A 13,738-nucleotide genomic window follows, 5' to 3' on the forward strand; every position below is an offset into this window, starting at 1 on the left:
CAGGTGACCCTCAAGAGTAGAGTCTGCGTTTGCCAAGTGACCTCACGGAAGGCTCACAACCAGAGTTTTCACAGGAGTTTGAAGAGATCATGTTGTATGAGATGTGAGTTAGGGGGCGATGCCTAACCCCAAAAGTGACTTGGCACCCAGTGACAAAGTGGGGGGCAATTTACTCTGCAAAATCACGCCATCTGTCTTGTTAAAGTAATGCTGTTAACTTAAGATTTATTGGTTTGCTGCTTGGTTGTCAAAATCGTGACGCTGTTTTGATTTTATAGTTGTAGAAGTTACAAGCCTGTGGGATGCATGCCCAGTTTCATGCTTGTACATATTTAACTAACGATCTTATAAAAGTCATTTATATCAACACTGGAAATCCTCAAACATTTTTTTTTCTTGAGAAAGCACCACATGTCGTTGGAATTTGAGCCACGCTGAGCCCCGTGACCTTCACTGACCCTCCTGTGATTCTGTTTCCATTTTGGAAGTCAAGCCCTTTCCAAAGCAAGTGGGAGGGTGTGTCCCTGGTGCAGCCTGGAAGCCCAACACCCTCGTCTCTAGTCGTGACTCTCTACTGCAGGTGATTTTGCCTCCAGGGGACATTTGACAGTGTCAGGAGACCTTTTTGGTTGTCACAGCTAGAGGCAGGGCCTAGTCAGCAGAGGCCAGGGATGGGGCTAAACATCCTACACTGCACAGGACGGCCCTCCATAACAAAGAACTCTCCAGGCCATAACGCCAGTGGTGCCCAGGGTGAGAACCCCTGGTTCTGCTCTCTAGACCTTTTACTGCTCTGTGTTTGTTTGCAGTTTATCAGGATAAGGCAGTAGTTTTCTTTAATAACTTACCTTTCCTGGCAACTGTTTCCTTCCACACAGGAGAAAAAGATAAGCAAGCAAAACAGTGCCTCAGGTGTGAGGTCAGTTGCATGACTGGCTTGATGTAAGAGTGGGGTTTGGAGGGGGTCAGCCTTTCTACTGTTGTTGAGGCAACCTTATTCCTGGTCCTCCTCTACCGGGTCCTGGTCCACCACCTACATAGAGTGACCTTGCTTTGCGGGGACCTGATCCCTGATGTTTGTAGCTGGTCTCTAAAGGGACTGTGCTCCAGAGTGATTCCCAGGGGAGCCAACATCTCTTCCAGAATAAACCACCGGAAATAATATTTGAGAGCTTCCAACAGATCTGAGGAATCTGGAGCAATCTCCAAGGTTGATCTCAGGGTTCCCGTAGTCGTGTTTGTCTACGTGCCTGTAACGGCTGCTGGGGGACGTCTGCCCCGTGGCTATCTATCACCACGTAATTCTTGTATTTGTTCATGCAGAATCTGCTGGCTGTTCCTGGGTCCTATCTCACCTCCCCCCCTCAGATATTTAAATCCTTGGGAGTAGAGACTTCTGTGTCTTTTGCGGTCACTGGTGCACCCCCAGCATGCTCAGCACGGTGGCTTGCTCTGTGGTGGTCACACTGGCAGCAAGCTAGGGAAAAAGACCATGTTAAAAAACAGGCCAGCTGGGATTATGGGTGACGGTTTCCTGAACACGGCGCCCGTCCTCTGCAGCCCCTCGTCTTGCCCATCTGTTGTTCTAGTGACCAGTGTCCAGTCACAACCAGCCTCTTAATTTTGAAAGCATTCAAATCTACAGCGTTCTCCTGACAAGGGAACAGCCCTTGGTCTCCGGGACCAAACAAGTGGATGTGCTGTCACTCACCGGGCCTGGCAGGCTGCCCAAGGTAGAGATGGGCAGGGCTTCTGAGCACTCCTCCATCTCTACCCTGTCTGGCCTCCTCCCCAGCGCACTCCCCCAGGGTCACAGAGACCGCTGTGGACAGGACTTCATCCAGCCCTGACCACCTCCGATGTAAAGCAGCTGACGGGATGCCTCACATCCTGCCTAAAACCACCACCCTTTCCTCCCCACCCCCATCCCTTTCTAAAAAGAAAAAACCATTCCTCTCTCTAACGTGTAGTCTTTCAAAGATACAGTGGAGGCACCATGCCTTTAGCAAAACATGGGTGCTCCTGTGGTGTGGCAAACAGAGCCCTTGTTTCCTGGCTGGTACTTTAGGGGTCTGCTCAGATCCCACAGCTGAGAGGAGGCCAGAGCAGCCAGGGATCACTGACAAAACCGAGGGGCACAGACATCTCCACTCGGCACACAGCCCGCAGACCTCCTCTCCCCATGGGCTCTTTGGTGGACACCGCTCCCCCTCCTCCAGGTGCCCTCCTCCTGGGTCCTGCACAGCTGGACCCACACCTGCATGGCTCAAGGTGGCTCACTGCAAAAGAAATGCAAACCATAGTTAAGGAAGGAAGCAAAATTGAAGGCCAGAGAAGCTGAGCACTGGGGGTAAGGGAAAGAGGCTGGACCACAGAAAGGAAGGCCCATCGTGGAGTCAGAGGTCAGAAGAGTGACGAGCACAGCAAGTAATGCTGTAGGAGAGAGGTTAGTGGCCATGGGTCAGGTAAAGTCCATGAGCAATGCCAGGCTGAGGCCTCTCTTGTGGGATCTTGATGTTTCAGGTTTGGGGTAGAGGGAAGAGAGAGAAGGACGTGACGGCATCGGGATGACTAGGCAAGACTTGACAATCCTTCTGTCCATTTCAGCCAGATTTTAAATCTATTATGTCCAGACTTGGGGGAAAGGGAAGGAGTAGTTGTGATTTCCCCCTGACTTTACCCCAACACAATGATGACCTGGAGCCCAGTGTATGACTCTGAAAGGGCAAACCAGACTCCGTCGTAGCCAAAGCATAGCCCCCAGCTCAGTGGTGGAGAAGAGCTAAATGTGGTCCATCCACCTGGTGTGAGCCAGAACCTAATTTTAGCCTCTTATGAGCATATGCAAAGTGGGTCACCAGCTGCCCTGTCAGCCTCACCCAGGGCCACTTCTGCTCTACATCCTGCACCTGTGGGGATGTGCATGTCTCAGGGCTCGCCGGCCAGTTCTGAGGCTGAGAACATCCTAGACTCACCCAGGCCTCCTTATTCCCTTGGCAACAGCCAGCTCCTTCCTCCCCTCCCACCCCAGAAGCAAAACCACACTTCCTGCACTTCTGCCCTGGCAGGCGGACCCCATGGGGGTAGGGGCCTCATGGAGGAGGTCTGTGCCCTGAGTTACAAGCAGGGAGGAGGACGGTGAGCCCACTTGCCCCTGTGAGATGGGATACGATCAGGTCAAGAACCCATGGTTCAGTGTGCAGAACATCCCGGCTCCTATTTTCCCCTTCCTCTGGCTGCTGGCATTTTGTTCTTGTCATGGTTGATTAGCTCCCTAAGTAGAGGTTAGACAGAGAAAATGAAAGGAGAAAAATGGAGAAATGAAAAGCTCTGGTAAAAGGTCTGGTGGGGAAGGAATTTAAAACCAATGAACCAATTGAGATGTCAATTATCCCATCCACTCCCTGATACCTTTGTGGTGTGCAGAGTTAAATGTTGGGTGTAGGCACAAAACACATTTTACACTCATTCACCAATGAGTTCTCTGGTCTTCAGCTTGAAAGCTGGTGAACTCAAGGTCAGGATGGTCTGCTGGGACCCAGGCCACCAGGTGACACCACACTCACAACCGGCCTGCAGCCTGAATGACAGGAAGCCCCACCTGTGTAGACGGCTGGGGTAGTAGCTGCGGGGAGTATGTGTGATGTCTCGTTGGCACCATGGAAAGACACACACAGGGATGGGCTGTGGGAGCGGAGAGAGTGGAAGAGGCAAAGAAATGTCTCTTCCTCCGCCATCCTCTGGGAGAACACCGAAGTCCTGAAACCTGGCCCTGAGGGATGACCACATTTTAGAGGACCATCAGGGAACAGATCTGAGTAGTGGGAAGAGGCCAAACACTGAAAGCCTCAAGTGCCCCTCTGGCAAGAAGAGCAGACCTTGCTGCCAGGACTCTCAGGCCTAGAATTCTCTGCTAGTGGCCTCGCTTCTTTCACCTTATTTATCCTTCCTCTTCACTGGACTATGTCACTCAAAAGAAAATGCGATGCTTAGGGAAATAAGTAAGACAGAGACAGACAAATACTGTATGTTATCACACGTGGAATCTAAAAAATATGACAAACTAGTGAATATGACAAAAAAGAAGCAGACTCACAGAGAACAAACTAGTGGTTACCAGTGGGGAGAGGGAAGGGGAGAGGGGCAAGACTGAGGTAGGGCATTAAGAGTTACAAACTATTATGTATAAAATAAGCTACAAGGATATATCATACAACACTGGCAATATAGCCAATATTCTAGAATAACTGTAAATCAAGTATGAACTTTAAAAATGTGAATTGCTATATTGTACACCTGTAACTTATATAATATTGTACATCAACTATACATCAATAAAAAAAGAAAGAAAAATTTTTTAAAAAATAAAATGAGGTGCCAAGATTTTTTTGATAAAGAAGAAAAAAAGAAAATGCAAAGACGGGCTATGCAGTTCCAGAAAGAGTCTCTGTGGCTCCACTAAAGTCAAGTGGGCTATGAAACTATAGGAAATGTCAAAACAGGTGCCAAAGGAGGAAGTAAATCTCTTCTGAGTAGCTGCTAAATTAAACTCTATTCATCTATGGGATGTGGGGTAGAATTATCTCCCCCATTTGAAATCCAGTTTCTACCCTGCCCGTAATGGGCCATCCAAGCCACTGGCCATTTAGGAGAACCAGCTTGCTCTCTCTTAAGGGGTTGGCCTGAAATCACTCTACCAACAGAATTCACACCACTGGCTGAGATCCTACCCAGAAAACAAAGTCTCTCCAATTTAACACAACAAACATACATATACCTTTGATATTTAGCTGGTGACTATCTGAGAATGTGGAGTTACAACTCAGGTCACCTGCCCTGAGTACCACACAACAGAAGGAGAGCCCTAGTAGCATGGGCAGCTGAGTGGCAGCTGAGAAGCAGCTGAGAACAGCATGGGCACCATCATTCACTAAACCACCCTCCAAGTCAAGCCCACAATTTAAGGCAGTCCGTGACTGAGGAGTTGACATGGTCTCCTCTGATGAACCCCACTGATAAACCACTGTTCCCACCACCACCACCACCCTCCTTCCTGCGATCTCTGGCTTTACTGGTGGGAGGGCCTGGAGTGGGTGTGTTATCACCACCGCAGACTGCCTTTCGCCACATGCGGCGCTGCCACAGACAATACCAAGCAACGGGAGAATCGCCAGACACAACGGTTTCTCTGGCACAACTCAAGAGAAGAGACTCGGCGTTTTTGCTTTGTATGGACCCGGGGTACACTTAGAGGGGGAGAGGAGATGGCCTGGTTGTGCCCTGCTAAAAGGGATTTCCCAGAAAGTCATAAATCCGAGCGACAAAATCAGCGGGCACTCATGGAGCACCTGCTACGGAAGACTGCAGAAAAGAGCTCCTGAGGGCAGCAGGTTTGGGTTTCCTGGTGTGGGGACTGAGGCACAGAAGTAGGTCTGTCTGTCTGTCTGTCAGAGAAAAGTGAAGAGGGCAATCCAAGAATAACAACACGGAGGGGAGGAAAACCCAAGAAATATACCTTTGAAATGACTGTTTCTCTTTGGAAACCATAAAAGTGAGTAAATCACATTGTTTGGGTCCCAAGTGGTGTGGCTTCCTCCCCTATCCAAGGATGTGGAGCAGTCATGGGCCATGCATGTGTGAAGTCAAGGAAAGGAAAATGTCACACGTCTATGGCATTTTACAGCTTCTCTTACCCATGTGGTTGTACCTGATGCTCACAGCAACCTCTGAAGTGGACAAGAATTACTATCTTCATTTCACAGATGAAAAAAATGGAGTCTAAGAGAGGTTAATTGACTTCTTGAAAGCCACACTCTTTCTACATGGCAGAGCCTGGATTAGAACCTCGGTGTTCTAACTTTAAATTCAGGAGTCTTGCAGCTATGGCAGTGATTTTTAAACTGTGTACCCAACAGAGCATCCTGGGACAGGAAGGGGATCCTGGCATCCCCAGTCCCCACTCAGATGGGAGCAGCTCCAATTTTATTTGCTTTATCTGTTGGTGTTCCATTCAAGATTTTGTGTGTAAAAAGGGGGTTTGATATAGGTTGGAAATTCACTGCACTCTGCCATGATCCTTCCAGTGGGGGCTCAGCCTCAGGACAAGGAGTCCACATGGAACACGTACAAGGAAGGGAGGGATGGAGATTACAGCTCCAGAGGCAAACTCCCCACATGCGCATGCTCGGCACTTTAGGTCGTAGGGAGGGAGAGAAAGAGCTGAAGCCTTCAACTGGGGAAGTGCTTCCTGGCTGCACATCATGGGGTGCTGCCTGGTCAGCTTTGTGAATCTTGTCCAGACAAATCTAAAGCCCTCAGCAGACTCTGAGTCACAGACTGTCCAAGCTCAATCAGCTATTGCAGCCTCATGCCTGGTATTCAATGCTTCTGGGCTCCTCCATGCCCAGCCTCCAGTGAAATGCATGCTTATCCCGAGGGTTGCTGGGGAATCACCTAGTCGGGGGGTGAGGCCACTCAGGGTGTCTGAACCCTAAGACCTCCCAACAGTTTGCCTTTTTCTCCGAGCTCTTCTTTCATATGACTGTCTGCTCTCTCACTGCTGTTCTGATCTTTCCAGGAACCCCGCATTACACCTGCTGGTTTCAGCTTCTCTAAACAGGATCGGTTTAGAAACAGCCTCCTACTTCTCCCCAACGTCCCACTTGGCAAATATTCTGGCTTACCAAGGGCCTTCTGGAGCTGTGTGGAGTTGGGCAAATCATTTAAGGTTGGGTTTTGACCCTTTAACCTGGCCTATTATAAAGCCTCCTGCAAGATTTGCCTAAGGCCTGACTGCTGTCATCACGGTTGATGGACCTAAATACATCCATTTGTTCAGATTTTACAAAGCCCTTACAGCTTGCTTTTGTCATTTGTTTTCACATCTCTCTCCTTAAACTACTTGTGACAGAAAGAAATCAGACAGACCTGGGTTAGGATTCCAGCTTTGGACTTACTAACTGTAGAATCTTGGACTAGCTATTCAACTTTTCTGACCTTCCTTTTCCTCATTTATATAAAAGAGATAATACCACTGCACAGGGTTGTTGTTTTGTTTTTTTAAATGAAGAATAAATGAGATAAAGAATCCTGTACAGTGTTTGGCACAGGGTCAGATTTAAATAGATGCTAGTGTCTCCTTCCTCCTTAAGGATAAAAAACAAAATTTATCCACATTTGTTTCCCCCAAATCTAGCACAATGACTGGCACATAATACACACTCAATAAGTGTTTGTTGACGGTGTGAATGAATGAGGAGTGAATCAAGAGGACATATATGAAACTGATAGGACAGGCCACAGGAAGAGTTGCCAAAACTTGTTGAGTCCCGTAAAACAAGTTATAGTATTAGAATTTGAGAAGTGAGAAATGTACCCTAAAGAGGTAATCAAGTGCTCCAAGCTGTACTTACAAAGATGTTCATTGTTGTGTTCTTTATAATAGTGAAGTTTTTGAAATAACCTACATGTCCAACAAAAGGGACAAGGTACATTAAGGTGATTTAATGCAATAAAATACTATGTACCCATTTTTAAAATGTAGATTTAGAAGTATTATTCTATAAAAATAACAAAAACATATTTTTAGGTGAAATGGTATGTTATAAAATTGTACTCATAAAATTATCTGTATTTCAAAAGAAAGAAATACTTTCAAGAATATGAAAAGACAGTGGTTATGTCTGGATGGTGGAATTACACTAATTTTTAAAATATACGTTTCAATATTGTTTGACTTTTTATGAATCTCATTTTTATAATCAGGAAAAAAATTTTCTTTTGGAAAACCAAAACGTACAAAGGGCATAACAATCAGTGGGTGGCGGTTGTTTTGTTTTTTGTTGAAAATGTCAAAACTCAGTATAAACTCGAGACTCAAAGGAAAATGTATCTGGAAGGCTAATATGATTGTAGGAAGGTCGAGGTGTGGCTGTTGCTTGGGAATAGCTGGGACCACATCTGTCATACCGCATCTCTGGGTGTTGGTATCATTCCTTCTACTGTAGGCCAGCTTCCTCCCCACAGCAGGAAACACCATCTTTTTTTTTTAATATTTATTTATTTATTTATTTTATTTTTGGCTGTGTTGGGTCTTCGTTTCTGTGCGAGGGCTTTCTCTAGTTGTGGCAAGTGGGGACCATTCTTCATCGCGGCGCGCGGGCCTCTCACTATCGCGGCCTCTCTTGTTGCGGAGCACAGGCTCCAGACGCGCAGGCTCAGTAATTGTGGCTCACGGGCCTAGTTGCTCCGCGGCATGTGGGATCTTCCCAGACCAGAGCTCGAACCCGTGTCCCCTGCATTGGCAGGCAGATTCTCAACCACTGCGCCACCAGGGAAGCCCCCAGGAAACACCATCTTGATGAGCTCTGAGCTGCTAGTCTCCACCACAGAGAGGAAATGGGCACTGTGCGCTATGGTCCTTAGGTCATAAATTCCAAAGGTACACTGCAGTTGTCCCCAGTGGGCCAGCTGTCTGTCCTTTATCCAGCCACAGTGCCCAGGGCGTAATGGGCTCTATAATTGGCCCAGCTTGTGGCCCGCTCCCACCCTTAGGTCCATCAGTGTGACCCAGATGGTGGGTCCTGTGAGAAGAGCTTCATTAATGGGTTGAGAAATGGTTGTCCTCTTCCCCCTGCACTCTTCTGATATGAACTAATATTTCCTCAGAGGTGAGGAAGAGAAGATAGGAAGTTCTGAGTGCGTTGGCTTAATTTCTGTTTTCAAAGGAGTGCGGGGGAAGGCCGAAGGTAGAGGGGTGGCCAGGGTTGGCTCAACAGTTGTCAGTAGCAGAGGCAGTGAATGAGCTTCCCTGACATGTCCCTGTGCTGGTGCACAGAGTCATCTGAGTTCTCAAATAGCTTATGGCTCAACCCAAGGGCTGAATGCTGGTTGGATAGAGGCATCAGCTTTTGTTGTTCTCATTACCTGACCTCTCTTCCTGAGCACCTTTCATCACTACCTTGTTAAGCTGGGAGAAATATATTTTCTAAAGAATGGTGGATTTTCTTAGAGTGTGTTGCATGAAACAGCCAGAGCTCAAAAAAACATTCAGTGGTTTCCATTCCTCTGTGCATTCCCTGCTGCACTTACTTACTTTGGAGATGATAATTTGATTTATTTCAAAAATAGAGTGGCTGTGTCCAGAAAATAAACACTTTTAAATGCAGTAGGATCTCATGATATCATAGCTCACTGTTACAATTCAATTTGGAATAAGGTATTTGGTTGAAATGAGATCAATGCACTGTGAGTGCCTGATGGTCAAGAACTATGCTTGTGTCACCTCTGAGCCCTAGCTCCTAGTGCAGTGCTGGTCCACTGTAGGTCCTTAGAGGTTAATGGTACTCAGAGGTCACATGGTTCATTCTTAATATATTTGTTTCTTTGGGTTTCTATTAATGTTTTTTTCTTCCTGCTTACATTTTTGTATCTATTAAGGATGCCACACATTTCCCAAATGTGGTTCCTGCAGTAAACCATTTTCACAGGCATGTTCTTCCTCTGAGTCTTTGAGGTGATGTTCCCTTTACCTTGTTCTCCAGCATTTCCCCACTTAATTCATTTTTGATCTCTTTACTCATCCTTGCCCAAGGTAAGACCTAGTTTCCCAGCAACAGAGAGGCTATTTGGTCTGCCTTGGGTTGGGTTCATTGTTCACGTGAGCACTGGCTGAATCCTCTTCTTTTTTTTTTTTGAATTTTTGAATTTTATTTTATTTTATTTATTTTTTTATACAGCAGGTTCTTATTACTTATTCATTTTACACATATTAGTGTATACATGTCAATCCTAATCTCCCAATTCATCACACCACCACCACCCCTGCCGCTTTCCCCCCTTGGTGTCCATATGTTTGTTCTCTACATCTGTCTCAATTTCTGCCCTGCAAACCAGTTCACCTGTACCATTTTTCTAGGTTCCACATATATGCATTAATATACGATATTTGTTTTTCTCTTTCTGACTTACTTCACTCTGTTTGACAGTCTCTAGATTCATCCACGTCTCTACAAATGACCCAATTTCATTCCTTTTTATGGCTGAGTAATATTCCATTGTATATATGTACCACAACTTCTTTATCCATTTGTCTTTCGATGGGTATTTAGGTTGCTGCCATGACCTGGCTATTGTAAATAGTGCTGCAATGAGCACTGGGGTGCATGTGTCTTATTGAATTATGGTTTTCTCTGGGTATATGCCCAGTAGTGGGATTGCTGGGTCATATGCTAATTCTATTTTTAGTTTTTTAAGGAACCTCCATACTGTTCTCCATAGTGGCTGTATCAATTTACATTCCCACCAACAGTGCAAGAGGGTTCCCTTTTCTCCACACCCTCTCCAACACTTGTTGTTTGTAGATTTTCTGATGAAGCCCATTCTAACTGGTGTGAGGTGATACCTCATTGTAGCTTTGATTTGCATTTCTCTAATAATTAGTGCTGTTGAGCAGCTTTTCATATGCTTCTTGGCCATCTGTACGTCTTCTTTGGGGTAATGTCTATTTAGGTCTTCTGCCCATTATTGGATTGGGTTGCTTGTTTTTTTTAATATTGAGCTGCATGAGCTGTTTATATATTTTGGAGATTAATCCTTTGTTCGTTGATTCGTTTGCAAATATTTTCTCCCATTCTGAGGGTTGTCTTTTCGTCTTGTTTGTAGTTTCCTTTGCTTTGCAAAAGCTTTTAAGTTTCATTAGGTCCCATTTGTTTATTTTTGGTTTTATTTCCACTACTCTAGGATACTACTCTGTAGTATCTTTGTTTGGTTTTGGTATCAGGGTGGTAGTGGCCTCATAGAATGAGTTTGGGAGTGTTCCTTCCTCTGCAATTTATTGGAAAAGTTTGAGAAGGATGGGTGTTAGCTCTTCTCTAAATGTTTGATAGACTTCACCTGTGAAGCCATCTGGTCCTGGACTTTTGTTTGTTGGAAGATTTTTAATCACAGTTTCAATTTCATTACTTGTGATTGGTCTTTCATATTTTCTCTTTCTTCCTGGTTCAGTCTTGGAAGGTTATACCTTTCTAAGAATTTGTCCATTTCTTCCAGATTGTCCATTTTATTGGCATAGAGCTGCTTGTAGTAGTCTCTTAGGATGCTTTATACTTCTGTGGTGTCTGTTGTAACTTTCTAATTTTATTGATTTGAGTCCTCTCCCTCTTTTTCTTGATGAGTCTGGCTAATGGTTTATAAATTTTGTTTATCTTCTGAAAGAACCAGCTTTTAGTTTTATTGATCTTTGCTATTGTTTTCTTTGTTTCTAGTTAATTTATTTCTGTTCCGATCTTTATGATTTCTTTCCTTCTACTCACTTTGGGTTTTGTTTGTTCTTCTTTCGTTAGTTCTTTTAGGTGTAAGGTTAGACTGTTTATTTGAGATGTTTGTTGTTTCTTGAGGTAGGATTGTATTGCTATAAACTTCCCTCTTAGTACTGCTTTTGCTGCATCCCATAGATTTTGGATCATCATGTTTTCATTGTCCTTTGTCTCTAGGTATTTTTTTATTTCCTCTTTGATTTCTTCAGTGATCTCTTGGTTATTTAGTAACGTATTGTTTAGCCTCCATGTGTTTGTGTTTTTACATTTTTTTCCCCCTGTAATTGATTTCTAATCTCATAGCGTTGTGGTCAGAAAAGATGCTTGATATGATTTCAATTTTCTTAAATTTACTGAGGCTTGATTTGTGACCCAAGACGTGATCTATCCTGGAGAATGTTCCGTGTGCACTTGAGAAGAAAATGTAATCTGCTGTCTTTGGATGGAATGTCCTATAAATATCAATTAAATCTATCTGGTCTGTTGTGTCATTTAAAGCTTGTGTTTCCTTAGTAATTTTCTGTTTGGATGATCTGTCCATTGGTGTAAGTGAGGTGTTAAAGTCCCCCACTATTATTGTGTTACTGTTGATTTCCTCTTTTATAGCTGTTAGCAGTTGCCTTATGTATTGAGGTCCTCCTATGTTGGGTGCATATATATTTATAATTGTTATATCTTCTTCTTGGATTGATCCCTTGATCATTATGTAGTGTCCTTCCTTGTCTCTTGTAACATTCTTTATTTTAAAGTCTATCTTATCTGATATGAGTGTTGCTACTCCAGCTTTCTTTTGATTTCCATTTGCATGGAATATCTTTTTCAGTCTGTATGTGTCCCGAGGTCTGAAGTGGGTCTCTTGTAGACAGCATATATATGGGTTTTGTGTTTGTATCCATTCAGTGAGCCTGTGTCTTTTGGTTGGAGCATTTAATCCATTCACATTTAAGGTAGTTATCGATATGTATGTTCCTATGACCATTTTCTTAATTGTTATGGGTTTGTTTTTGTAGGTCCTTTTCTTCTCTTGTGTTTCCCACTTAGAGAAGTTCCTTTAGCATTTGTTGTAGAGCTGGTTTGGTGGTGCTGAATTCTCTTAGCTTTTGCTTGTCTGTAAAGCTTTTGATTTCTCCTTCAAATCTGAATGAGATCCTTGCCAGGTAGAGTAATCTTGGTTGTAGTTTCTTCCCTTTCATCACTTTAAATATATCATGCCACTCCCTTCTGGCTTGCAGAGTTTCTGCTGAGAAATCAGCTGTTAACCTTATGGGAGTTCCCTTGTATGTTATTTGTTGTTTTTCCCTTGCTGCTTTCAATAATTTTTCTGTGTCTTTAATTTTTGCCAGTTTGATTATTATGTGTCTCAGCATGTTTCTCCATGGGTTTATCCTGTATGGGACTCTCTGCACTTCCTGGACTTGGGTGGTTATTTCCTTTCCCATGTTAGGGAAGTTTTTGACTATAATCTCTTCAAATATTTTCTCTGGTCCTTTCTCTCTCTCTTCTCCTTCTGGGACCCCTATAATACAAATGTTGTTGCATTTAATGTTGTCCCAGAGGTCTCTTAGGCTGTCTTCATTTCTTTTCAGTCTTTTTTCTTTATTCTGTTCCATGGCAATGAATTCCACCATTCTGTCTTCCAGGTCACTTATCCGTTCTTCTGCCTCAGTTATTCTGCTGTTGATTCCTTGTAGTGTAGTTTTCATTTCAGTTATTGTATTGTTCATCTCTGTTTGTTTGTTCTTTAATTCTTCTAGATCTTTGTTAAACATTTCTTGCATCTTCTCGATCTTTGACTCCATTCTTTTTCCAAGGTCCTGGATCATCTTCACTATCATTATTCTGAATTCTTTTTCTGGAAGGTTGCCCATCTCCACTTCATTTAGTTGTTTTTCTGCAGCTTTATCTTGTCCCTTCATCTGGTACATAGCCCTCTGTCTTTTCATCTTGTCTATCTTTCTGTGAATTTAATCCTCTTCTTATTCACATTTTAATGTTTATTTGGCCACCCCATGTGGCTTGGGGCATCTCTGTTCCTCGACCAGGGATTGAACCCAGGCCCTCGGCAGTGAAAGCGCAGAGTCCTAACCATTGGACTGCCAGAGAATTCCCCCATCCTCTTCTTATTCCATAGATGGGAGCACATTCATGGGTATAACTCCCAGCCCACTACAGGCAATTGTCTTTCTCTTGCAGTGGATTTAGTCCAGATTCCCAGCAAAAACATTGCTCTGGAAGATCTGCTGTTCCTCAGGCTATTTCCTTTTGCCCCAAAACAATATAGCACAAGTGAGATTATATTTTCAAGATGCACAGAAGAATTTTAGTATGGCATTATCTACCTATAGACTTACATGTCTCATCCCTGAACAGCCACTGCAGTGATAGTACACTGTAGCATGTTTTCTTTGTACTGACACTTGATA

This window comes from Balaenoptera ricei, chromosome 1, assembly GCF_028023285.1.
Source record: "Balaenoptera ricei isolate mBalRic1 chromosome 1, mBalRic1.hap2, whole genome shotgun sequence".
Lineage (NCBI taxonomy): Eukaryota > Metazoa > Chordata > Mammalia > Artiodactyla > Balaenopteridae > Balaenoptera > Balaenoptera ricei.